Consider the following 24874-nt stretch of genomic DNA (forward strand, 5'->3'; position numbering starts at 1 on the left):
AGGGCGCACCAATTGGTGTCACCTCGTTAGTAAGTATGTGGTATATCTGTGCTGGCTTGTCCATCTCAGTAGTCGGAAGTGTTTGTTTTGCTCCATATTCTTTTACTCTCGATCCTAAATTATGGATTTTTCTTTTAGTTTGTCTTTTCGGAGGCAAACCTAGTGGGCATCCATGGTGGGTGTCTTTCAGAACCCCTTTTGAACCCCTTTCTGTTTTGTTTTCATTGTCAGAGATTTTTTGCTTTGTTAGTTCCCTTTGTTGTGAGCAATATTTTGAGTTTGTCAGGTGGGAAAGTAACAGGAAGTAGATAAAAGGTCTCATTGCCAAATCCTGAAGTATTTATTTAAGCAGATCTGCATATACACTGAGTGTACAAAACATCAAGGACACCTGCTCTTTTCATGACGTACACTGACCAGTTGAAAGCTATGATCCCTTATTGATGTCACTTGTTAAATCCACTAAAATCAGTATAGATGAAGGGGTGCGAAGAGTTAAAGAAAGACTTTTGTGGGTGGCATTCAGAGGGTGAATGGGTAAGAAAACACAGGTTTGGGTCAAGAACTGAAACACTGCTGGGTTTTTCACGGGCCAGCAGCCCTGTTGAATGCTTTTGACACCTTATAGAGTACATGCACTGACAAATTGAGGCTGTTCTGAGAACAAAAAAGGTAGGAGGTGCAACTAAATGTTAGGAAGTTGTTCTTAATGTTTTGTAGACTCAAGTTATTTTATGTATGGGTGGTCCTGGGAATCAAACCCACTACCCTGGCATTACAAAATCCATGCTCTACCAACTGAGCTACAAAGGATGACAAAACAAAATAAATCTGTTTTACTCTTATAGTATAGCCTCCATCCTATAGCTCCTCCCAACTGTGCAGCGCAGCCTCCACATAAACTGACATTTAGGTTAAGTGCATCAGAAAAATTGCAGGCAACATTTTCCCTAAGCTGCAGCCCTGGTGACCCTATGTACAGTATAGTATGGAGGAAAGAAAGGTACACTTCTTCAGTGTGAGGATATTTACAGACAAGCAATTACTGGGATTGCCATGTGGAAACTCACCACAACCCTTGAGGTATAGGACTACCTACTTCCAACAATCCCCTATTTAAAAGGGGCTATTACTGAACTGTTGCCAAATGAAAAACATTAAAATAGCCCTATTGTAAACAAAGCAAGGTTTTACAAAAAATCAGTTTAGTTTCAGTTAGTTTTTGTTTTCAGTTTGATGAAAACATTTCTATTTTGTTTTTATATTATTTAGTTTCAGTTTAAGTTGTAGTGTTAGGGACAGAAAGTAGCCAATGTGTGGGAGGCTAGGAGCCATTTTTGTGTTGTAGGCCTATAGTTTGTTCACTTCTTGCCACTAGGGGGCTGGCTGTAAGGTGATAGGCCAGGACCATAGACTTGGATAGACATAACATATCTATATCTCTGTCATGTTTGTGTCTGTGAGAGCAAGGGCAGCGCCATTGAGGCCATCTCCATCTTCCAATCGTCAATTTTCTTCTTCACAAGTAAAATTCATTGGCTGATGCCTCCTGACGACCCCGGCTGTCACGACTCCAACCGGGTCATCAGGTCATGCCAACTGGGTCATCAGGAGAGATCAGGAGAGATAAAGTTGACTAAATCAAAATGGAAAAAGTCCTCAATGGTGCTGCCCATGCTAACACAGGCTTTAGGGCACTAGAGGACTCCATACAATGGACATGCTGTAGGTTTGGTTAGGTTTAAATTATAAATAAACCCTAATGTGACTGATGCAATAAATATGAAACTCTCTTGCCCATGTTTTTTACTTCAGTAGTAGAAGAATCAAGTACCTTTGACGTGTTATGTTTATGTAATTGTAACAGTTTAGCTTTCGTCTGTCCCTTCGCCCTGACCAGGGCTCAAACCAGGGACACTGCACACACAGACAACTGACACCAACAAAGCATCGTTACCCATCGCGCCACAAAAGCCGTGGCCCTTGCAGAGCAAGGGGAACAACTACTTCAGGTCTCAGAGTGAGTGACGTCACCGATTGAAATGCTATTAGCGCACACCACCGCTAACTAGCTAGCCATTTCACATCGGTTACATAATATTAAACATGTATCACTGACTAACCCCTTCAAATAGGGTTAATAAAAACAGCTGCAACAACAGCAAAAACATAAGCAATACAACACTTCCTCATTTTCTGGTTTATCTTCTCGTTCCAGAGAGGTGGCCGTTCTGTTTCTCCATGAACACGGGATGCAGGGCAGAAACCAGATCCAGTACCACAGTGCACAGCTTTGGACAAACAGCCATCCTTGCCTGCCAAAACTGGTGAGGGGACTCTGTAAACATGCCCCCATTTACCTCTAGGTATTTCTGCAGCACGGGGCACTTAATGCCCTGCCAGGTTGACCCTCTGGCTTGACAGTGACTTCAGACACAATCTTCAAAGCGAGGAAGCTATATTTCTGAAGCACTGTGGTCGAGATTCTTGCTAGATTTATTGTGCTGGCATCTTCCTGGGGTCCTGCTGCTCCATGGCTGTACTCTGATTTGCTGAAGTACAAAATACTTTGATTCCCTCATCAGGGGCTCCATCTCAGTTGAGCGAAGTGCCAGAGACACACTTGGATCCATCAGACAAGCTGCTGCAGGGATTGGATCGAAGTTGGCTGCAAATGATTCAGTATGCATAAGAAGTGCTCACGCAGTGACTTCAGGAGGACCTGTGCCAACTGTTTTGCAACAGTAGTTGACTTCAAGTTTGCCTCAAGGTTGAGAAGACACAGCACCACATCAGACAGCGACTGTCTGTCAGTTTGAAGTTGGTCGGTGTGGATTCTGAACTGCTGCAGCAACTTCACAAGCTGTTCTAGCTTGGCACAGTCACACTCCATGCTTCCCTGTTAGCTAGTAATAGCTCGAGGTAGTGAGAAAGAGAGAGACAGACACAGATAGAGAGAGAGAGAGAGAGAGACAGAGAGAGAGAGAGAGAGAGAGAGAGAGAGAGAGAGAAAGAGAGAGTGAAAGAGAGAGAGAGTGAAAGAGAGAGAGTGAAAGAGAGAGAGAGAGAGAGAGAGAGAGTGAAAGAGAGAATGAAAGAGAGAGAGAGTGAAAGAGAGAGAGAGAGAGAGAGCGAGAGTGAAAGAGAGAGAGAGAGTGAAAGAGAGAGAGAGAGAGAGAGAGACAGAGACCGAGAGGGCACGACAATGCCTATTGCCCCTAGGGAGACTGAAAAGATTTGGCATGGGTCCTCAGATCCTCAAAATGTGTGTGGATTCCGAACTACTGCAGCATCTTCACAAGCTGTTCTAGCTTGGCCCAGTCACACTCCATGCTTCCCTGTTAGCTAGTAATAGCTAGGGATAGAGAGAGAGAGAGAGAGAGAGAGAGAGAGAGAGAGAGATGAACCTGGAGATGAACCTACAGAGAGATGAACCTGGAGAAGAGTCAACTAAGCAAGCTGGTCCTGGGGCTCTGTTCACAAACAGACCCCACAGAGCCCCAGGACAGCCACACAATTAGACCCAACCAAATCATGAGAAAACAAAAAGATAATTACTTGACACATTGGATAGAATTAACAAAAAAACTGAGCAAACTAGAATGCTATTTGGCCCTAACAGAGAGTACACAGTGGCAGAATACTTGACCACTGTGAATGACCCAAACTTAAAGAATGCTTTGACTCAGTGAGCATAGCCTTGCTATTGAGAAAGGCCGCCATGACTCTCAAGAGAAGACAGGCTATGTGCACACATATTTCCCTCAGATTACACAGATCCACAAAGAAATCGAAAACATACCCAATTTTGAGAAACTCCCATATCTAGTGAAATTCCACAGTGTGCCATCACAGCAGCAAGATTGTGACCTGTTGCCACAAGAAAAGAGCATCCAGTGAAGAACAAACACCATTGTAAATACAACCCATATTTATGCTTATTTATTTTCCCTTGTGTACTGTGAGAGCCAGAAATCTTGCTTGTTTGTAGGTGACCAAATACTTGTTTTCCACCATAATTTGCAAATAAATTCATAAAAAATCCTACAATGTGATTTTCAGGATTTTTTTCTTCTCATTTTTTCTGTCATAGTTGAAGTGTACCTATGATGAAAATTACAGGCCTCTCTCATCTTTTTAAGTGGGAGAACTTGCACAATTGCTGACTAAATACTTTTTTGCCCCACTGTGTGTATATATATATATATATATATATATATATATATATATATATATATATATAACAATTTTACAAATATTAAAACTGCATTGTTGGTTATGTGCTTGTAAGTAAGCATTTCACTGTAAGGTCTACATCTGTTGTATTCGGCACATTGACAGAGAGAGAGAGAGCGACAAGGAGAGACAGACAGAGAGAGTGAGAAACAGAGAGCTCCACTTCACTATCACTTTGATAGGACTCAACAAAATAACAAGGTAGAAAATGGACATTATTTTCCAATGTCTAGACACACAATGCTGAATTGTTATGTATCAGAGAGAGAAATGTTATGTCTGCCTATTGATTTAGTCAATTCCATGAAACATCTGGTACAAAAACAAAACGTATCATCATTATAATAGAGAGACCAAACAGAACAAAATATATTATCATATGAATAAACAAAACAGTAAACTCAAAAGGGCACTTTTGAGAGTGCCAATGTTATATACTTTCATGCAATACAATTACAATTACATTTGAATTTGACATTTGTCTCAAGATAATAACAATGCTAAGAAATAATGTTGTGTTTAGTGGAATTTTTAAAAGATTTTTGTGAATAAATTTTTTTATAAAAATTAAACACGCCAAATAAGCAGTTTACACCAGGGAATATAAATTGAACTCCAGAGTTGGTGTTCAGCAATTCATTTCCATAATTGGTCTATCCACCCAGAGGATGATAATGTGGGACAAAATCATGCTGAGTTGTTGAGGCTAGTAATTAAACGAGGCTGAAAATCCTACAGCGTGATTCGTGAACACATTATTAACATGTTTCTCGACAAGAACACTAACCCAAACCAAATGAGAGCTCAGTCGGTAGGATTCGAGCAGGAAATGGACACCGGATCCTTTTACAAATACAGCTCATTATGTGAAAACCTACAGCAACCTACAGAAACCTACAGCATTGTCACCAACCCCTGGGTTATATAAATAAGAAGTATCATTGAGGCACACACACACACACACACACACACACACACACACACACACACACACACACACACACACACACACACACACACACACACACACACACACACACACACACACACAGACAAGTGTCCTTGCAGATAAAGCAGAGGGGCAGGGGGATGACGCAAGTATCCTGTCCCTTTCCTGTCCCTTTCTTATGTGTGTGAAAGTGGGTTAGATTAGTATTTGTTGGGCTGGAGACTGAGGAGAGTGTGGACGGGAGATAAGAGAGAGAAAGGCCAGGCTTGCAGGTTTTGATGGACATAGCCGGTCATTCTGAAGAGAAGCTGCCGAGAGGTAGCCAATAAGAGCGCTTGGCTGAGCAAATGTCCCTAAATCTGACCAAGACTGTTATAAAAATAAAAAATAAATCCTATTTTGGGAAAAGTCAAGTTATTCAAAACTGTCTGTTAGGGGGTGAGTGTTGGAGAATGAAACCATGTGATTTTAACCAAGTATGGACTCTGAAACATTGCCTTAGGCTAGCCTTGTCTCACTTACCAAGCTGGAAAGCAACGACTATTAAACTAGTAGAGCCCAAACAATGGTATGCTACCTGATGAATGTCCTGTCCAACCAACCAAATATACCCATCTTCTGCTAAAGACACAGAGGGAAAGATCCTGAAGTAAACACTGTGACTCTGCAGACTTGTCTCTGGGTGCTAAAGCGCCAGGCATGCCAGGCATGGTCAAAAATAGAGCATTATAAAAATAAAGCTTTTACAGTAGCCTTGATAAAAAGTGACTACTCTCACATTATGCTCTTGTGAAAAGTAACGGAGAGATCAGTTTTGGATGAATTGTAATGTGCTTTTTATTTATTGTCAAACTCTACTACACCTTAAAAAAATTACATGCTACAGAACTCACCGATAACATATTGTGTGGTGAGTTACTGTATGAAAGAAATGATGTACTATACATATATAATTGACCCGAGCAGAAGGATTTGCTAGCCACCATTCAATATGCTATCCTCTCTTAGGGATCTGATTGACTGACAGTTTGAGTTGATAAATGAATGGAGGGATCATCCCCTGCAGCCAAAACAGCCAAACCTGATTTCTAACATTAATTAGACAAGAGTGAATAGATTCACATCTCTTATAAAAATCTTGTGTTTTAGGTGGCTGAGAGCTAAACGTGGCCAATCCTGCTCATGGAGCTCTTACTCCATCTCCTCTGTTTCTCCATAGATTGATCAGCCATAAACATCTAATTCGTCAACACCTGGACCCTTGGGGGGACCGACTTCCAAATTAATCATTCAAATCAATACAAATCAATTTGGGTGCTGCTTTTTTATAAAGTCATTCATCATGTGAGGCTAGACAAAAGACCACGACCCAACCTTCCCTTGAGAGGAACAAGAAAAGGGCAACAGTGGCAAAGAAAATCTCCCAAGACTGACAGATTGAGGGTGAGCACCAGATAGCGAGTTATCTTCTGGTCGGCACAATGCAGGAGTTTGCATGACCGTCACAGCTGGTCAGTTATGGCCAATCTCCTGTCAAAAAGGCTTTGGTTGCTCAAATGCTGACTTGAATAAAGGGTAAACCCATTTGAATTCAATCACTTCTTGACAGCACCCATTTGGAAGCAGTCATACATATTTGCCCATGGTAAAAGTGCTCAGAAAGTGACTTTATGGATCTGAATGCCAAAACATTCAAAAGATAGAGATGCTCAAGGTTGACCCATTTTGCATACCCCACCATACCATGAGACATCATGTCTTCATCACTGGAAAATATAAACGATTGAGTTTGATATAATTTATGGTCCAAAAAAAGTCACTTTCTGACCTCTTCTTCCATGGACAAACATGTATGTAAAGTTTTGTTTAAATCAAAAGTGATTGAGTTCAAATGGATTTGCTTGGATGACTGGATCCTGAATGTAAAGACGTCCATGGCTCACATGATCAAGGCTCAGGCTTGAGTTTTTGATGCAGAATAGATCCAGTCCTACAGTGCACCCATCGGGCCCTGGTCAAAATCAGTGCTCTATATAGGGGATAGGGTGCCATTTGGGATGCAGACTTACTCTGTGTGGTTCTGTCCAGTACCTGGGGGATGATAGAGGCACACTGTATAACAGGCCCAATCTCCGCACTGACCAATGGATGCTCACACTCACCTCCTGACACATTGCTATTCATGCCCTGATGGGTTGAATGAATGGTTGCCTGGTATTGGTTGATGCTGTCCAGATGCACCTTCATTGCACCTTAAGAATTTTCACGTGCATGGGCAAATTCTGTTACACTTTGTTAATGCACTTACGTGCCCATCGTAAATACCCAAAGTGCTTCCTGCGACATCAAAAAGAAATCACCAATGGAATCCTAATTACATTACATTGACCACAATGTTGAATGAATCAGACGTTACCGGGGCCTTATCTGGAGTGGTAGCTGTCACCAGTCACACAGGTCCAAAGGAGACTCACGAGTCACTGCACACCATATCAACATGCTGTTATGGTAACAGTTGCAGGAGCCCGTCAAATAAGTATGCATAAAACATAATGAGGAGTCTTCCAAAATGTTACACCACAAAGCACTATATACAGTGCATTCAGAAAGTATTCAGACCCCTTGACATTTTCCACATTTTGTTACATTACAGCCTTATTCTAAAATTGATTAAATTACTTTTTTCCTCATCAGTCTACACACAACACCCCATAATGACAAAGCGAAAACAGGTTTTTAGAAATGTTAAAGATTAAAAAAATAATAATAATACCTTATTTACATAAGTATTCAGACCCTTTGCTATGAGACTCAAAATTGAGCTCCGGTGCATCCTGTTTCTATTGATCATCATTGAGATGTTTCTACAACTTGATTGGAGTCCATCTGTGATAAATTAAAATGATTGGACATGATTTGGAAAGGCACACACCTGTCTATATAAGGTCCCACTGTTGACATTGCATGTCAGAGCATAAACCAAGCCATGAGGTCAAAGGAATTGTCCGTAGAGCTCCGAGAAAGGATTGCGTCGAGGCCCAGACCTGGGGAAGCGTACCAAAACATTTCTGCAGCATTGAAGGTCCCAAAAAACACAGAGGCCTCCATCTTTCGTAAATGGTTGGAACCACCAAGACTCTTCCTAGAGTTGTCTGCCCGGCCAAACTGAGCAATCGGGGGAAAAGGGCCTTGGTCTGGGGGGTGATCAAGAACCTGATGGTCACTCTGACAGAGCTCCAGAGTTCCACTGTGGAGATGGGAGAACCTTCCAGAAGGACAACCATCTCTGCAGCATGCCACCAATCAGGCCTTTATGGTAGAGTGGTCAGATGGAAGCCACTCCTCAGTAAAAGGCACATGACAGCCCACTTGGAGTTTGCCCAAAGGCACCTGAAACACTCTCAGACCATGAGAAACAAGATTCTCTGGTCTGATGAAACCAAGATTGAACTCTTTGGCCTGAATGCCAAGCGTCACGTCTGGAGGACGTGACGCATGGTGGTGGCAGCATCATGCTGTGGGGATGTTTTTAGGCAGCAGGGACTGGGAAAGGGATAGATGAATGGAGTAAAGTACAGAGAGATCCTTGATGAAAACCTGCTCTAGAGCGCTCAGGACCTCAGAATGGAGCGAAGGTTCACCTTCCAACAGGACAACGACCCTAAGCACACAGCCAAGACAACGCAAGTCTCTGAATGTCCTTGAGTGGCCCGGCCAGAGCCTGTACTTGAACCTGATCAAACATCTCTGGAGAGCAATAGCTGTGCAGCAACGCACCCCATCCAACCTGACAGAGCTTGAGAGGATCTGCAGAGAAGAATGGGATAAACTACCCAAATACAGGTGTGCCAAGCTTATAGCATCATACCCAAGAGGACACAAGGCTGTAATCACTGCCAAAGGTGCTTCCACAAAGTACTGATTAAAGGGTCTGAATTCTTATACTTAAATCTGCTTTTTTTTGTATTATAATTATACATTTGCAAAAAAAAAATTAAATATGTTTTTGCCTTGTAATGATGGGGTATTGTGTGTAGATTGATGAGGGGCAAAAATATTTAATCAATTTTAAAATAAGGCTGTAATGTAACAAAATGTGGAAAACATCAAGAAGTCTGAATACTTTCCAAATGCACTGTAATACATTCACTCTGCTTTTTGTCTGTCTCTTGTCCATGAGGCACTCTCTCTGTTCTGAGACAATAGTTACTATTATATGCCTTTCTAACATGGTATTGGTGTATCTTTCTGTGTTCTTTGGGTTGGATCACATTCTTCCACAGTGTCTACAGGAAACAACAGGCCATCTAAGCTAGTTAGCGAAACAACTCTCTCTCATCTTATCTATACCCGCCTGCCCTTAGCTTCCCATTTCAGTGAAACCTTTCCCTTAGAACTGGCCTCCAGTACATCGCCAATATACTAACCACAGGTCCTGGGATCGGGGTGCAAACAGAACCACGGCCCAAACGGCCATGTCAGTCAGTCAGGCCACCACCATTGGATCCCGGCCAGCAACATGTCACAGGGCCAGCCTTATTAATCAGACTGTGTGGCCTGAGTGCCTGAAAAACACTCACACACTCCTGCAAAGTAGAGCTGCGGTCACTGAGAATGTGAATTTTTCTTGTGGGTTTGTTTGCGATAGTGTATTCACAGCACATAGATCCCACTGGGGCTGAGGCTTTTATCTGGAGGTTCATTCATGAGTGGGTTGGAACCAGACTCATGCAGACTGACTGCAATACTGTAATTGTGAATGAACTTGGCACAAACACAAACGCACACACAAACATGAAATGCAATTGTCTCGTTCTAAGCAGCCCTTGAGCAGGAATGTAAGAATTGCTCATCTGACTGCAATATGTTTAATGCACTTGAAGGGTAATGGATTGAGACACAGCTCAGTACGGTGAGATCAATACTAACACAGTATGCAAGATAATATCAAATTGACTTCTTACAGTACACTACACCAATAAGGCTTTGCTTAGAGATGTTTCAAAGCAAAACATCAAAGAGCTTTGGAGGAACATTGAAAAATCAATGCCTTACCCTATTTCTTTATCTAGGTTTTCACATTTCAAGTTAAAAAAAGATCTGAGATAAGATTGATAAAGGGCTCTGACTCCCACAGGTGCGACACGCGACAGGCAACAGTGGAAAAGGGCAGATTAACTCTGCATTTCTTCTAAGTCAAAAATTGTCCTGTTTCCATTTTAAATTAGATTTTTAACCAGTCGTACTACTATATGCCCCCAATTTATCAACATTGTTATAATATTACATCAACAAGCAGCTAATATCATTCAAAGTGATAGCACTCACCGGTGACGAACACTCTCCTCTCTCTCCCTTTTTGAATCTCTGTACAAGTGCTCTCTCTTTCTCTTTTTCTAGCTCTCTTTCTTTTATCACTCTCACTCTGTTTCTCTCTCTTTTTCTCTGCCACTCTTACTTTCTCTCTCTCATTCAGAGGATGCTCTCCTTACCCTTCCTCCACACCGAATGAGCTTTCAACTGGGTCCCCGTTTCTATGGAGCTGTGAGCCATACAGTCAGTCAGCCAACCAACCAGCCAGTCATCCAGACAGTGTGCAGTACTAGATGCTGTATAGCCTACTGCAACTGTCCAGGGGAAGGTACTTCAGCCAAGCCTGGAGAGCAGTTACCAACCTTTTATAAATAAGACCTACAGCTGATCCATAAGGCCATTAAATGTGGACCGGCTCCCTTTATTTATTTATAATAATAATAATATTAACTGCCAGTGTGCAGCGCTAGCAGTTATTAGCCCTATTAATTAGCCTATTGAGGTTCTCCGTCTCTCCTCCTGTTCCTTTTTTTGTGGCGAGCAGAGAAAACACATTTTCATTCCTTTTATGTCCTAAAGAGAAAGAGGCTAACAGAGGAGGAGGGTGAACATGTTGGACTGCATGCATATTAATGAAATAAGCTTATGAATATCAGACGCGTGTGAAAGGGTGCCTTGGATATTACACCAGGACTGATAAAAAAGACTGGGAGGAGGAATAATCAAATACAGAAATTGGGAGCAACTTGGAGGAGAGCAGGAGAGATAACCTTATCAATTGTATACAAAGGCTTATATAATCAGTAATGGGCAGATGGACCAATGTGGACAAAGTGTGCGTGGTCCATGTACTGTATGTAGTCTGGTCTGTGAAGCGTGTATCTGATGATGGACATGATTTGTGTCATATACCTCTACCGGTGCCCAGCCCAAATGGGTTTACAAGACACTACAGAACAAAATAAATGTTTCACAAATGATATGCATACAATAAGCATTGCAAGTACAGCTACCATCTAGTCACACAACACAAACAGTACATTTCTCCTTCTCCAGGCATTGTGAAAAAACGTAGCAGTTTCAAACACGCTCTGTCTGAACACATCAGGTTTATCACCAAAAACAAAGGTCTCAGATTATCATACAGAGGGCAATAAAACACTAAATGGATTTGATTTCGATTTCCCCAAGATCACACAGAAGGCTAAATCTCTCCTCTTGACACCGTTAAATCTACCCATCTCTATAGCCAGAGGAAGGGTGCCGGACCTGAGTTGTGTACAAGCTGACCTTTAGCTTTTTGTTCAGGTTCAAGCGAACATATGGTTCAGGGCTGTTGTTCTCTTTGATGAGAGTGTTTAGGTTTAAACCAAACATCAACTGTCCATTTTTCCTTGTGGTTCAGAAAAAGTGTGTCGTTGATTTGGTTAACACCACATGGTAATTTGTTACTGAATATATACTGCAAATCAGTTTGACAAAAAATAAATAACAATTCTCTTGCCCACGGATAGTTATGACCAGGGTTGGGTACAGTAGGTTACTTTCTAAATGTAATCAGTTACTAGTTACTTGTCCAAAATTGTAGTCCGTAATGTACCTTTTGGATTACCCAAACTCAGTAACGTAATCAGATTACATTCCGTTACTTTTAGATTACTTTCCCCTTAAGAGGCACTAGAAGAAGACAAAAATGTATGTTACCAATTGAACGACATCTATTGCAGGATAAATTAGTGTTAAAGTTTACATAGCTGGCCATAAATGGATGTAAAATTTCACTTTATGTGTTGGTAATGTAGGCTTCTTCTAACCCATTGCTTTCTACTGAATGTAATAATACCATTAAATTATAATTTTACATTAAAAAAACAAGTCTATCAGAATTCCAGTCATTCCAACAAATGATATACCCCTTGATCTTCAAGAATAGGACTTGGAAATACGGAAGTATAGATTAGCCAAATTGTTTTACCTGAGCATGACCCCAAAACTAAGGAGTTATTAGCCAGCCCTACTCTGTTTGTGATTTTGTTGTCATGGAGGACTGATTAGGCTCATTCATTCGAGTTGAAAAATAAATGCTGTGCTCATGGAATGTTATGCCTTGAGCACTACTGAAAAGTGCTATTTACGTGTGAAAAATAAATGCCATATGCTGCATTTGCTATTGGCCTATTGTTTACCTTTTTGTTGGTGACACTTTGATATCTTGATAATAATATGCAGCTGTTTAAAGGGCAAATCCACAGATGAAACAATAACAAAACGGTCGCCCCGCCTCTGTTTTGGTGAAAAGCTGTGGGACTGGCCTGGAGAAATGTACCCACTCTCAGATTAATAGACAGAGCTATGGATGCAAGGACTGACCATCCATGATGTAATAATATTGTTTTAACCATGTAATGAGGCTATATGGTGTTTGTTTACATTTACAATGTTTACAAACACTGGAGAAAAACAAGCATATATTTTGGGTTGTCATGGATTGTGACAGTTGAACTGAGCTCATGAGGCATTTATAAGTTATATTCTTCAAGAATCGATGGAGTTTGGACACACCTAGTCATTCAAGGGTTTTTCTTTATTTTTACTATTTTCTACATTGTAGAATAATAGTGAAGACATCAAAACTATGAAATAACACCTATGGAATCATGTCGTAACCCAAAAAGTACATTTGATATTTTTCAAAGTAGCCACCCGTAGCCTTTTATTTAACCAGGCAAGTCAGTTAAGAACAAATTCTTATTTTCAATGACAGCCTAGGAACAGTGGGTTAACTGCCTTGTTCAGGGGCAGAACAACAAATTTTTACCTTGTCAGCTCGGGGATTTAGATCTTGCAACCTTTCGGTTACTAGTCCAACGCTCTAACCACTAATCTACCTGCCTCCCCATGAAAGCTTTGCAAACTCTTGGCATTGTCTCAACCAGCTTCATGAGGTACTCAACTGGAGTGCATTTCAATTAACAGGTGTTCCTAGTTAAAAGTTCATTTGTGGAATTTCTTTCCTTCTTAATGCTTTTGAACCTATCATTAGTGATGTGACAATGTAGGGGTGGTATACAGATAGCCCTAATTGGTAAAAGACCAAGTACATATTATGGCGAGGACAGCTCAAATAAGCAAAGAGAAATTATACTCCATTATTACTTTAAGACACGAAGGTCAGTCAATCTGGAACATTTCAAGAACTTTTAAAGTTTCTCAAGTGCAGTTGCAAAAAACATCAAGTACTATGATAAAACTGGCTCTCATGAGGACAGTCACAGGAAAGGAATACCTGCAGAGGATAAGTTCATAAGAGTTATCAGCCTCAGAAATTGCAGTCCAAATAAATTCTTTACAGAGTTCAAATAACAGACACATCTCAACATCAATTGTTCAGAGGAGACTGCATGAATCAGGCCTTCATGGTCAAATTCCTGCAAAGAAACCACTGCTAAAGGACAAAAATAATAATAAGATGAGACTGGTAACACTGTCAGTGATTTATTTAGAATTCAAGGCACACTTAACCAGCATGTTTATCATAGCATTCTGCAGCGATACGCCATCCCATCTGGTTTGCGCTATGGTGATTTTTCAGTAGTATATTGTGAAAAATTAATGTAATTGTCACGACTTCCGCCGAAGTCGGCCCTTCTCCTTGTTCGGGTGGTGTTCGGCGGTCGACGTCACCGGCTTTCTAGTCACCACCGATCCATGTTTCAGTTTCGTTTTGTCTGTATTTCACACACCTGGTTTCAATTCCCATATCATGTTCCTTATTTAACCCTCTGGCATACATTTCTGTTCTGTCCGTGATTGTTGGTGTCTTTAGTGGTTGTTGTAGGTGCTAGTGTGTATGTATGTTCCTATTTGGAATTTTTGCTTGGCTTTTTGAGTAAACTCCGTTGTGTTGCTCAAAACCTGTGTCCTATGCCTGACTCCGCTACATATCTGCACCCAATCACTGACAGTAATAAAACATAATCATTAAAAGCTTCAATGGAACCTGTAGCCACACCTGTATAGCATTAGATGTACAAAATGTACAAAATAAATAGGCAAACATTGAAATCCAGTTGCATGCCTGGATAAGAAATGTCATAATCAATGTAATGAATGTACTTATGACTATAGCCTGGTGGGTGCTGATATAATCTATACAATGAATGTACTTGTGACTGCAGCCTGGTAGGGGCCCCTATTATTTCTTAACCAAACTGTCGCAGTTGAGCCACCAATATAATCGGTTCAGTGATTTGTAGAGGGTTAAATGATTTGTAGAAGCGGGGAAAAGCCTGCCTCAAAGAAAGAACTTAGGGTGGGAAACAATAGTGGCACGAAGCCAAAAACAGTTGATCATTTACATAGAGAGGAGTGACTATGTATGTGATGTAAAGATGAAACTGTATAAAAGGAGTGTGCTGAGGCTGGGAAAAACAGTTGGTCTATGGACCAGCTCAGCTTGTTACTTTGTAATAAAGTTTATTTGAATTCACAAGTTCCGGTTTCTGAGAAATATTATTGGACCAATATTTCTACGACAGCGCTTAGCAGGATTATAATTGTTTTTTCAACAGGATAATGACCCAACACAACCTCCAGGCTGTGTAAGGGCTATTTTACCAAGGAGAGTGATGGAGTGCTGAATCAAATGACCTGGCCTCCACAATCACCCGACCTCAACCCAATTGAGATGGTTTGGGATGAGTTGGACAGCAGGGTGAAGGAAAAGCAACCAACAAGTGCTCAGCATATGTGGGAACTCCTTTAAACCTGTTGGAAAAGCATTGTAAATCAAATCAAATCATATTTGTCACATGCGCCGAATACAACAGCTGCAGACCAGTGGAATGCTTACTTACAAGCCCTTAACCAACAATGCATTAAGCTTTAAGAAGTTAATAAAACATTTTTAAATAAGTGTTAAGTAAAAAAGAAAATATAGAAAATAAAAGTTACAAATAATTAAACAGCAGCTGTAAAATAACAAGCGGAGCTATATACAGGGGTACCGGTACAGAGACAATGTGCGGGGGCACCGGTTAGTTGAGGTAATTGAGGTAATATGTACATGTAGGTAGAGTTAAAGTGACAATGCATAGATTATAAACAGAGAGTAGCAGCAGCGTAAAAGAGGGGTCTGGGTAGCCCTTTGATTAGCTGTTCAGGAATCTTACGGCTTGGGGGTAGAAGCTGTTATGAAGCTTTTGGACCTTGACTTGGCGCTCCGGTACCGCTTGTCATGTGGTAGCAGAGTGAACAGTCTATGACTAGGGTGGTTGGAGTCTTTTACCATTTTTAGGGCCTTTCTCTGACACCACCTGATATAGAGGTCCTGGATGGCAGGAAGCTTGGCCCCAGTGATGTACTGGGGAGTACGCACTACCCTCTGTCAGAGGCTGAACAGTTGCCGTACCAGGCAGTGATGCAACCAGGATGTTCTCAATGGTGCAGCTGTAGAACCTTTTGAGGATCTGAGGACCCATGCCAAATCTTTTCAGTCTCCTGAGGGGCAATAGGCATTGACATGCCCTCTTCACGACAGTCTTGGTGTGTTTGGACCATGATAGTTTGTTGGTGATGTGGACACCAAGGAACTTGAAGCTCTCATCCTGTTCCACTACAGCACTGTCGATAAGAATGGGGGTGTGCTCGGTCTGCCTTTTCCTGTAGTCCACAATCATCTCCTTTGTCTTGAGGTTGTTGTCCTGGCACCAAACGGCCAGGTCTCTGACCTCCTCCCTATAGGCTGTCTCTTCGTTGTCGGTGATGAAGTCTACCACTGTTGTGTCATCGGCAAACTTGATAATGGTGTTGGAGTCGTGCCTGGCCATGCAGTCATGAGTGAAAAGGGAGTACAGGAGGGGACTGTGCACACACCCCTGAGGGGTTGAGAAAATGCTGGTTGAGAGAATGCCAAGAGCGTACAAAGCTATTATCAAGGCAAAGGGTGGATACTTTGAAGAATCTAAAATATAACATATATTTTGATTTCTTTAACACTTTTTTGGTTACTACATGATTCCTTATGTGTTATTTCATAGTTTTGATATCTTCACTGTTATTCTACAACATAGAAAAAAGTCCAAAAATGGATGTAGCAACTACAGATTGCCCCTTTAAGTCTATCAAAAGTGTGCAAGTTTGAGACTGTGTCCATTAGGCTTATGGATTTTTTTTTTATCAGCATGATTTCGATTGAGCAATAAAAGCCCTACTTTTATTCCATAGGCTTGGATCCACACTGTGCAGCTGTTGCAACACATTTTTCACTGGCTGTCCACTGGTTTCAAAAACAATGATGAATAGGCAGCTTAAATGTATTGAATTCAACCATTATTGTGTTCAAATACACATTTCGATTTGTCAACAAACATCCACAACAACCACAATATGAAAGGGGAAAATAGCTAAATGAGAGAGCAGCAGTGTGATTCACATCAATGTGCTATGTAGATATCAATAATAAGTGATATCCATATCGCTGTAGACTACACCACTGCTCTCATCCTTACCTCCAAGAGTTTATTCAAGTCAGATAATCTTTGGATGCCGACAGCAGTTGCACCATTGGAAGACAACTTGGATTGTAGCCTACAAAAGCCTATCCCTGCTCCTTTCCCACGATCCATCAAAGACATTTGGTGTGTCATCATTTGAATGTCATTGAGAAAACATAGAAGTGTCAAAGATTTGTTTTCGCAAACATCCTTTCTGAATTTCAAAGGAATCCTCAAAGTAATCATCTCGTTTTTCAAAAGTATCTGTAATCTAATTACAATATTTTTGCTGGTAACGTAACGGATTACAGTTACGTTTTTTTGTAATCTGTTACTCTCCAACCCTGGTTATGAGTAACTATCAATCTCTCCCTTGTCCAGTCTGCTGACCCCATTTGTTTCAAGAAAGCAAAGGTAATTGAATTAAATGACTAGCACTCACTTCTGTCACCATGAAATGCTTTGAGAGGGTAGTTAAGGATCATATCACCTCTACCTGACACCCTAGACCCACTTCAATTTGCTTACCGCCCTAATAGATCTGCAAATGATGTCATCTCCAACGCACTGCACACACTGGAACGAACTGCAAAAATCACAGAAGCTGGAGACTCATACCCCCCCACTAGCTTTAAGCACCAGCTGTCAGAGCAGTTCACAGATCACTGCACCTGTACATAGCCCATCTGTAAACAACCCATCTATCTACCTCATCCCCATCCTGTATATATTTATTTATCTTGCTCCTTTGCACCCCAGTATCTCTATTTGCACGTTCATCTTCTGCACATCTACCATTCCAGTGTTTAATTGCTATATTGTAATTACTTTGCCACCATGGCCTATTTATTGCCTAAACTCCCTTATCTTACCTCATTTGCATTCACTGTATATAGACTTTTTGTTTAATTTTTTGTACTGTATTATTTACTGTATGTTTTGTTTATTAGCCCCACAACGGTGCGTGCTCAGCCCCCTTCTGTACTCTCTGTTCACCCATGACTGCGTGGCCACGCACGCCTCCAACTCAATCATCAAGTTTGCAGACAACACAACAGTAGCAGGCCTGAATACCAACAATGATGAGGCAGCCTACAGGGAGGAGGTGCCAGGAAAATAACCTCTCACTCACCGTCAACAAAACGAAGGAACTGATCGTGGACTTCAGGAAACAGCAGAGGGTACACTCCCCTATCCACGTTGACGGGACCTTAGTGGAGAAGGTGGAAAGCTTCAATGGAGCAACAGTGCCTCTTCAACATAAGGAGGATGAAGAAATTTGGCTTGGCCCCTAAAATTCTCACAAACTTTTACAGACGCACAATTGAGAGCATTCTGTCGGCCTGTATAACTACACCGCCCACAGGACACCTACAGTACCTGATGTTACAGGAAGGCCAAAAAGATCATCAAGGACATCAACCACCCGAGCCACGGCCTGTTCACTCTGCTATCATCAGGAAGGCGAGGTCAGTACAGGTGCATCAAAGCGGGGACCGAGTGACTGAAAAACAGCTTCTATCTCAAGGCCATCAGACTGTTAAATAGCCATAACTAGCCAGCTACCACCCAGTTACGCAACTCTGCATCTTAGTGGCTGCTGCGCTATATTCATAGACTTGGAATCACTGGCCACTTTAATAATGGAACACTAGTCACTTTAATAATGTTTAAAATTATGTTTACATACTACTTTACTCATCTCATATGTATATACTGTATTCTATTCTACTGTATTCTAGTCAAAGCCACTCTGACATTGCTCAATCTAATATTTATATATTTATTAATTATATTATTTTACTTTTAGATTTGTGTATATTGTTGTGAATTGTTAGATATTACTGCACTGTTGGAGCTAGGAACACAAGTATTTCGCTACACCCGCAATAACATCCGCTAAATAGGTGTATGTGACTGTAACGGTCTGAGTGTAGTGGGTGAGGAGTCAGGCGCAGGAAGCAGAGAGTTCAGGGGAGTGCTATTTTAATGCACAGAGAAACGGCGAACATAAGCCAACCCTCACGAAAACACAGGGCGTAATGAACAAACAAATGCCCCAAACAGGGGGACTTAAACTGTCCAGAAAAAAAACACAAAATGGGAAAACACAAAACCCATAGATGTGCACACAAGTACACCAAACAGACGGTCACAATAATTAATCCCGCACAAGGAACCATGCGGGCCGGCTGACTAATAAAGCCTTACTACTAACTACCTAACTCAAAACAGGTGCACTCAATAAACACATAAGGAGGGGGAGGAAATAATCAGTGGCAGCTAGTAGGCCGGCGACGACGACCGCCGAGCGCCACCCGAACGGGAAGGAGAGTGTCCTTCGGTCGGAGTCGTGACAGTGACCAATAACATTTGATTTGATTTTAATTTGATTGTTAAGGTCCCAATCAAATTTTTTGGGGGGTGATTCTGTGTTCTGGCATTTTTATCAGTCTGTTCCACAGACGTCACCTTTTTGCCTAGCCACACATGGTTCCCAAACCATATTTCCACAGATGGACAGTTTTGGAGTCAGTTTGCGCACACCAAGAAAGCAGGGTATTGCTCTGTTTTGAACAATATTACAATTGTGTATCATTGCATTGATATGCCTCTGAGCAGCTGCCTTCATCCTCAGTCTTCTGAAGTTATTGTTATGTATAGTAGTAGATTCCACTGCCATGCGATTTTCCTGCTTTGCCTCTGCCTGCCTTTCTCTGTGTAGTGGAGATGTGGCTGTCCCTTGTAGACTACTTCTGGCCAGATTAGCATCAGTGTGCATTAAAGATGGGGAAGTGCCCAGTGTTGGGGGAAGGGAAGCCTCCAAGTCCCATCTCTGCCTTCTCAAGAGCCACAGTGTAATTTGTGGTAAATTTATACAGTTCACCGACTTGGGGTAGCCAGCTGTCGACCCACAGCAGCTATTGGGGTGTTTAGTGAGATTGGAAGGGGGAAAGAGAGTCATGATTCATTGGGATTCGTAATAGATGAACTGATGGTGTCAGAAATGTTTGTTAAAAATCATCTTTTTGCATCAGCACGCAGCGAGACACATGGTTGGAAGACTTCATCTCCTGCTCTATCAACGCATTTGGAACATTTCACTTCAGAAGTGTATAACTGTAATGAAACACTGTCTGATTACGTGTGACTATACCCTGAGGAAAATTATCAAAAAGTATTCACCTTATGCTTCACTATTTTCTTCCCAGCTGTGGCTGTTAGTTTCTCATGTCAAGCCTGAGCCTTAATTAATCTCACAAAGATCTGGAGGTGAGACACATGATAGCTGCTGTGATGTGACTAATATCTGCCTGGCAGAGTGAAAGAGTGATGCATTGCACCTAAAGCCAAGCTCACGGTCTCACAGAGAGAGAAGCCTAACTACAGTATCTAGCTATCTGCCAGATGAAGGTCATGGCTCGTGCTGAGCTGTAGTTGTACCTCCCAGAGAGGATCTTGTACAACAAGGCTTATTTTGATGTAAATCAATGTGTAATTATGCATGTACTCATTTACATATTCCAGGCTTTCCTATGCTGGGTTGATCCAGATGGCTGTTAGTAGAATAGTATGAAAGAATATACTGCTATGGGATTTACATTTTTAAGCAGTGTCACTTGGCCTTGGGCCTGAACATGTCCACAGAATACTGATCAATCGGATGAGAGGAGGAAGTACCTTTGAATTGGCACCCAGAGATCCCGCATTGTTACTGTGATCATTGTTTCTGAGGAGCACTGTCTATGTTATAAAGTAAATCTCTCCCGCAGAGATGGGAGGTAGTGCAGAGATACAGTATTTGGAAGGTATCGACTACACCACAGGAGAAGATTATTTTCATTTCTCTAACACTCCTCAGTTTCCAATATTCTTTATTTCTACTGTCTTTACTTTTATTCTATCATTCAGTCGGTTGGACATCTCCCCATCTTCCGTTTGCCCTTGCCTCTATGATTTCCAGTAATGGAAATTCCATGGTAACAGAATGATCCTGAGACTCAGATTTTTCACTTTAAAATGTATGCCAAACAAAACCCAATGATTGCAAAGTTAAACAAACCATCCCAGCTAGCACATTTCGTTCCTTGGAAGTTGTGGGAACGTATGTTTTTGGTTTCACATTCACAATTATTCCTGCACAATAACGTAATATACAATTGAACAATAATTCATGCTTCAGGAATTATTTTCTTGTCCATCCACCCACCTTTAACCCCACCACTCACCCAATTTCCCATATACCCCCTCCCTCCCTCCCACCAACCCATATCTTCCCATGGAGGGAAAAAAAGCAGACAAATCATAACAGCAAGTGATAAACATAAATAATAATAACACAAGAAACCAAGCAAAACCAAACAAATAATTATAATAAAAGCAAACAAAGAAGATAGAAGTTCAATTATTCAAACATTGGTATTAAATAAGTTGAAGTACATTTAGTGGTACATTTCAATTGATTTATTTATGTTATTTATCATGATCCTTTCCTAAGTAATTCCAGCTGAAATACATCATCGTCTTATTTCCTCACCTGCAGAGTTATTTATTAGTCCGAGCCCCCCGTCCACTCCACATACCGATCCAACCCGACACCAGCACAACAGACCACGTAGGTCAAAGTCTTTCTGGTTCAATAGTTGGATCTGGTGTGTTAGAGCCAGAACGGACCAAGCACCCAGAGTGGCCGGGCACAGAGTCACCCGTCTACATAGATTGTCAGTTAGTAAACATATAGTAATTTTTAGGGACTTTACAAATTCATACATCAAACTCTTTATGTTGAACATATCTTGCGTATTCTGCCCATATACATTCAAAAATCCTGGGTATGCCTAATATAAAGTATTATAATTCACACGATCTAGGGCAATGGTTCCCAAACTTTTTATAGCCCGGTACCCCTTCAATCATTCAACCTCACACTGCATACCCCCTCTAGCACCAGGGTCAGCACACTCTCAAGTGTTGTTTTTCATGTCTGTGAGTACAACAGAACTTATGTAGCAGGCAGAACCCCGAGGACTAACCATTCAGATTTTTTTGTTTTGAGGTCTCTGTCTGTTCAGTCAGTTCTCATTGGCAAACAATATTTCTTAGGAACTGGTTTTTAGTTCCTACCGCTTCCACTGGATGTCACCAGTCTTTGGAATTTGGTTGAGGTTATTCATTTGTGCAATGAAGAAGTACGGCCATCTAGGAACTGCGTTAAACTGTTGAGAGTTGCGCAAGACTTGAAAAGTAGCTTATTTATTTATTTATTTACCTTTATTTAACCAGGTAGGCAAGTTGAGAACAAGTTCTCATTTACAATTGCGACCTGGCCAAGATAAAGCAAAGCAGTTCGACAGATAAAACGACACAGAGTTACACATGAAGTAAAAACAAACATACAGTCAATAATGCAGTATAAACAAGTCTATATACAATGTGAGCAAATGAGGTGAGAAGGGAGGTAAAGGCAAAAAAGGCCATGATGGCAAAGTAAATACAATATAGCAAGTAAAATACTGGAATGGTAGTTTTGCAATGGAAGAATGTGCAAAGTAGAAATAAAAATAATGGGGTGCAAAGGAGCAAAATAAATAAATAAATTAAAATTAAATACAGTTGGGAAAGAGGTAGTTGTTTGGGCTAAATTATAGGTGGGCTATGTACAGGTGCAGTAATCTGTGAGCTGCTCTGACAGTTGGTGCTTAAAGCTAGTGAGGGAGATACGTGTTTCCAGTTTCAGAGATTTTTGTAGTTCGTTCCAGTCATTGGCAGCAGAGAACTGGAAGGAGAGGCGGCCAAAGAAATAATTGGTTTTGGGGGTGACTAGAGAGATATACCTGCTGGAGCGTGTGCTACAGGTGGGAGATGCTATGGTGACCAGCGAGCTGAGATAAGGGGGGACTTTACCTAGCAGGGTCTTGTAGATGACATGGAGCCAGTGGGTTTGGCGACGAGTATGAAGCGAGGGCCAGCCAACGAGAGCGTACAGGTCGCAATGGTGGGTAGTATATGGGGCTTTGGTGATAAAACGGATTGCACTGTGATAGACTGCATCCAATTTGTTGAGTAGGGTATTGGAGGCTATTTTGTAAATGACATCGCCAAAGTCGAGGATTGGTAGGATGGTCAGTTTTACAAGGGTATGTTTGGCAGCATGAGTGAAGGATGCTTTGTTGCGAAATAGGAAGCCAATTCTAGATTTAACTTTGGATTGGAGATGTTTGATATGGGTCTGGAAGGAGAGTTTACAGTCTAACCAGACACCTAAGTATTTGTAGTTGTCCACGTATTCTAAGTCAGAGCCGTCCAGAGTAGTGATGTTGGACAGGCGGGTAGGTGCAGGTAGCGATCGGTTGAAGAGCATGCATTTAGTTTTACTTGTATTTAAGAGCAATTGGAGGCCACGGAAGGAGAGTTGTATGGCATTGAAGCTTGCCTGGAGGGTTGTTAACACAGTGTCCAAAGAAGGGCCGGAAGTATACAGAATGGTGTCGTCTGCGTAGAGGTGGATCAGGGACTCACCAGCAGCAAGAGCGACCTCATTGATGTATACAGCTTGGTTATGGCTTCCACTACACGTCTTCAATTTGATCGATTAATGTTTAAAAATACCTAAAGTTGTATTACAAAAGTAGTTTGAAATATTTTGGCAAAGTTTATAGGCAACTTAAGAAATATTTTGTAGTGGCGTTGCGCATTTTGGAAGCTGTTTTTTTCTGGATCAAACGCACCAAATAAATTGATATTTTGGTAATATATGGACGGACCAATTGTGATGTTTATGGGACATCTTGGAGTGCAAACAAAAGAAGCTCGTCAAAGGTAAGGCATGTTTTATATTTTATTTCTGCGTTTTGTGTAGCGCCTGCAGGGTTGAAAAATGCTACCCTCTTTGTTTACTGTTGTGCTATCATCAGATAATAGCTTCTTATGCTTTCACCGAAAAGCCTTTTTAAAATCTGGCATGTTGGCTGGATTCACAACGAGTGTAGCTTTAATTGAGTATCTTACATATGTGATTTAATGAAAGTTTGATTTTTATATAATTTATTTGAATTTGCCGCTCTGCATTTTCCCTGGCTTTTGGCAGAGTGGGACGCAAGCATCCTGTCACGGTCTTCCTCCTCTTCATTTGAAGAGGAGAGGCGAGAAGGATCAGAGGACCAAAATGCGGCGTGGTATGTGTTCATAGTGAATATTTAATTAAAGAAAGTACTGAACACTGCATACAAAAACAATAAACCCATAACGACCTTGACGCTACAAATGAGACCTGTGCTGACACAAGCAGCTAGCATAGACAATCACCCACAAACAAACTACCACAAGGCTACCTAAGTATGATTCTCAATCAGAGACAACTAATGACACCTGCCTCTGATTGAGACCCATACTAGGCCGAAACATACAACTCCCCAAATCATAGAAAAACAAACATAGACTGCCCACCCAACTCACGCCCTGACCATACTAAATAAATACAAAACAAAGGAAATAAAGGTCAGAACGTGACACATCCCCTATACCATAAGAAGTTAACTAGGAAAGTCAGTTAAGAACAAATTCTTATTCACCCATTCCTCATTTGTAATACTTTACCCCAAGTCTGCTTCCCATTTGACATGAACATTATTAGTTATCTGGGAAAGAATCAAGAAGGCATAAAAACAATTTAGAAATCCATTTTATTATTCGTATTCCTCAGAACAAATTCAATATTTAAGGCTTTTGGCACATTCAAATCATGTTGTTTAGTAAATACCAGATGTCTTATCTGTAAACATTTTAATAAGAACTCTGAAAATGGGATGTACATAGACTGTAGTTCATTCAATGAAAGAAATGACCATTCGTAAAAGACATTACGGTCACAACTTGCAGACTT

The sequence above is a fragment of the Oncorhynchus kisutch genome, linkage group LG5, assembly GCF_002021735.2.
Source record: "Oncorhynchus kisutch isolate 150728-3 linkage group LG5, Okis_V2, whole genome shotgun sequence".
In the NCBI taxonomy this organism is placed as follows: Eukaryota; Metazoa; Chordata; class Actinopteri; order Salmoniformes; family Salmonidae; genus Oncorhynchus; species Oncorhynchus kisutch.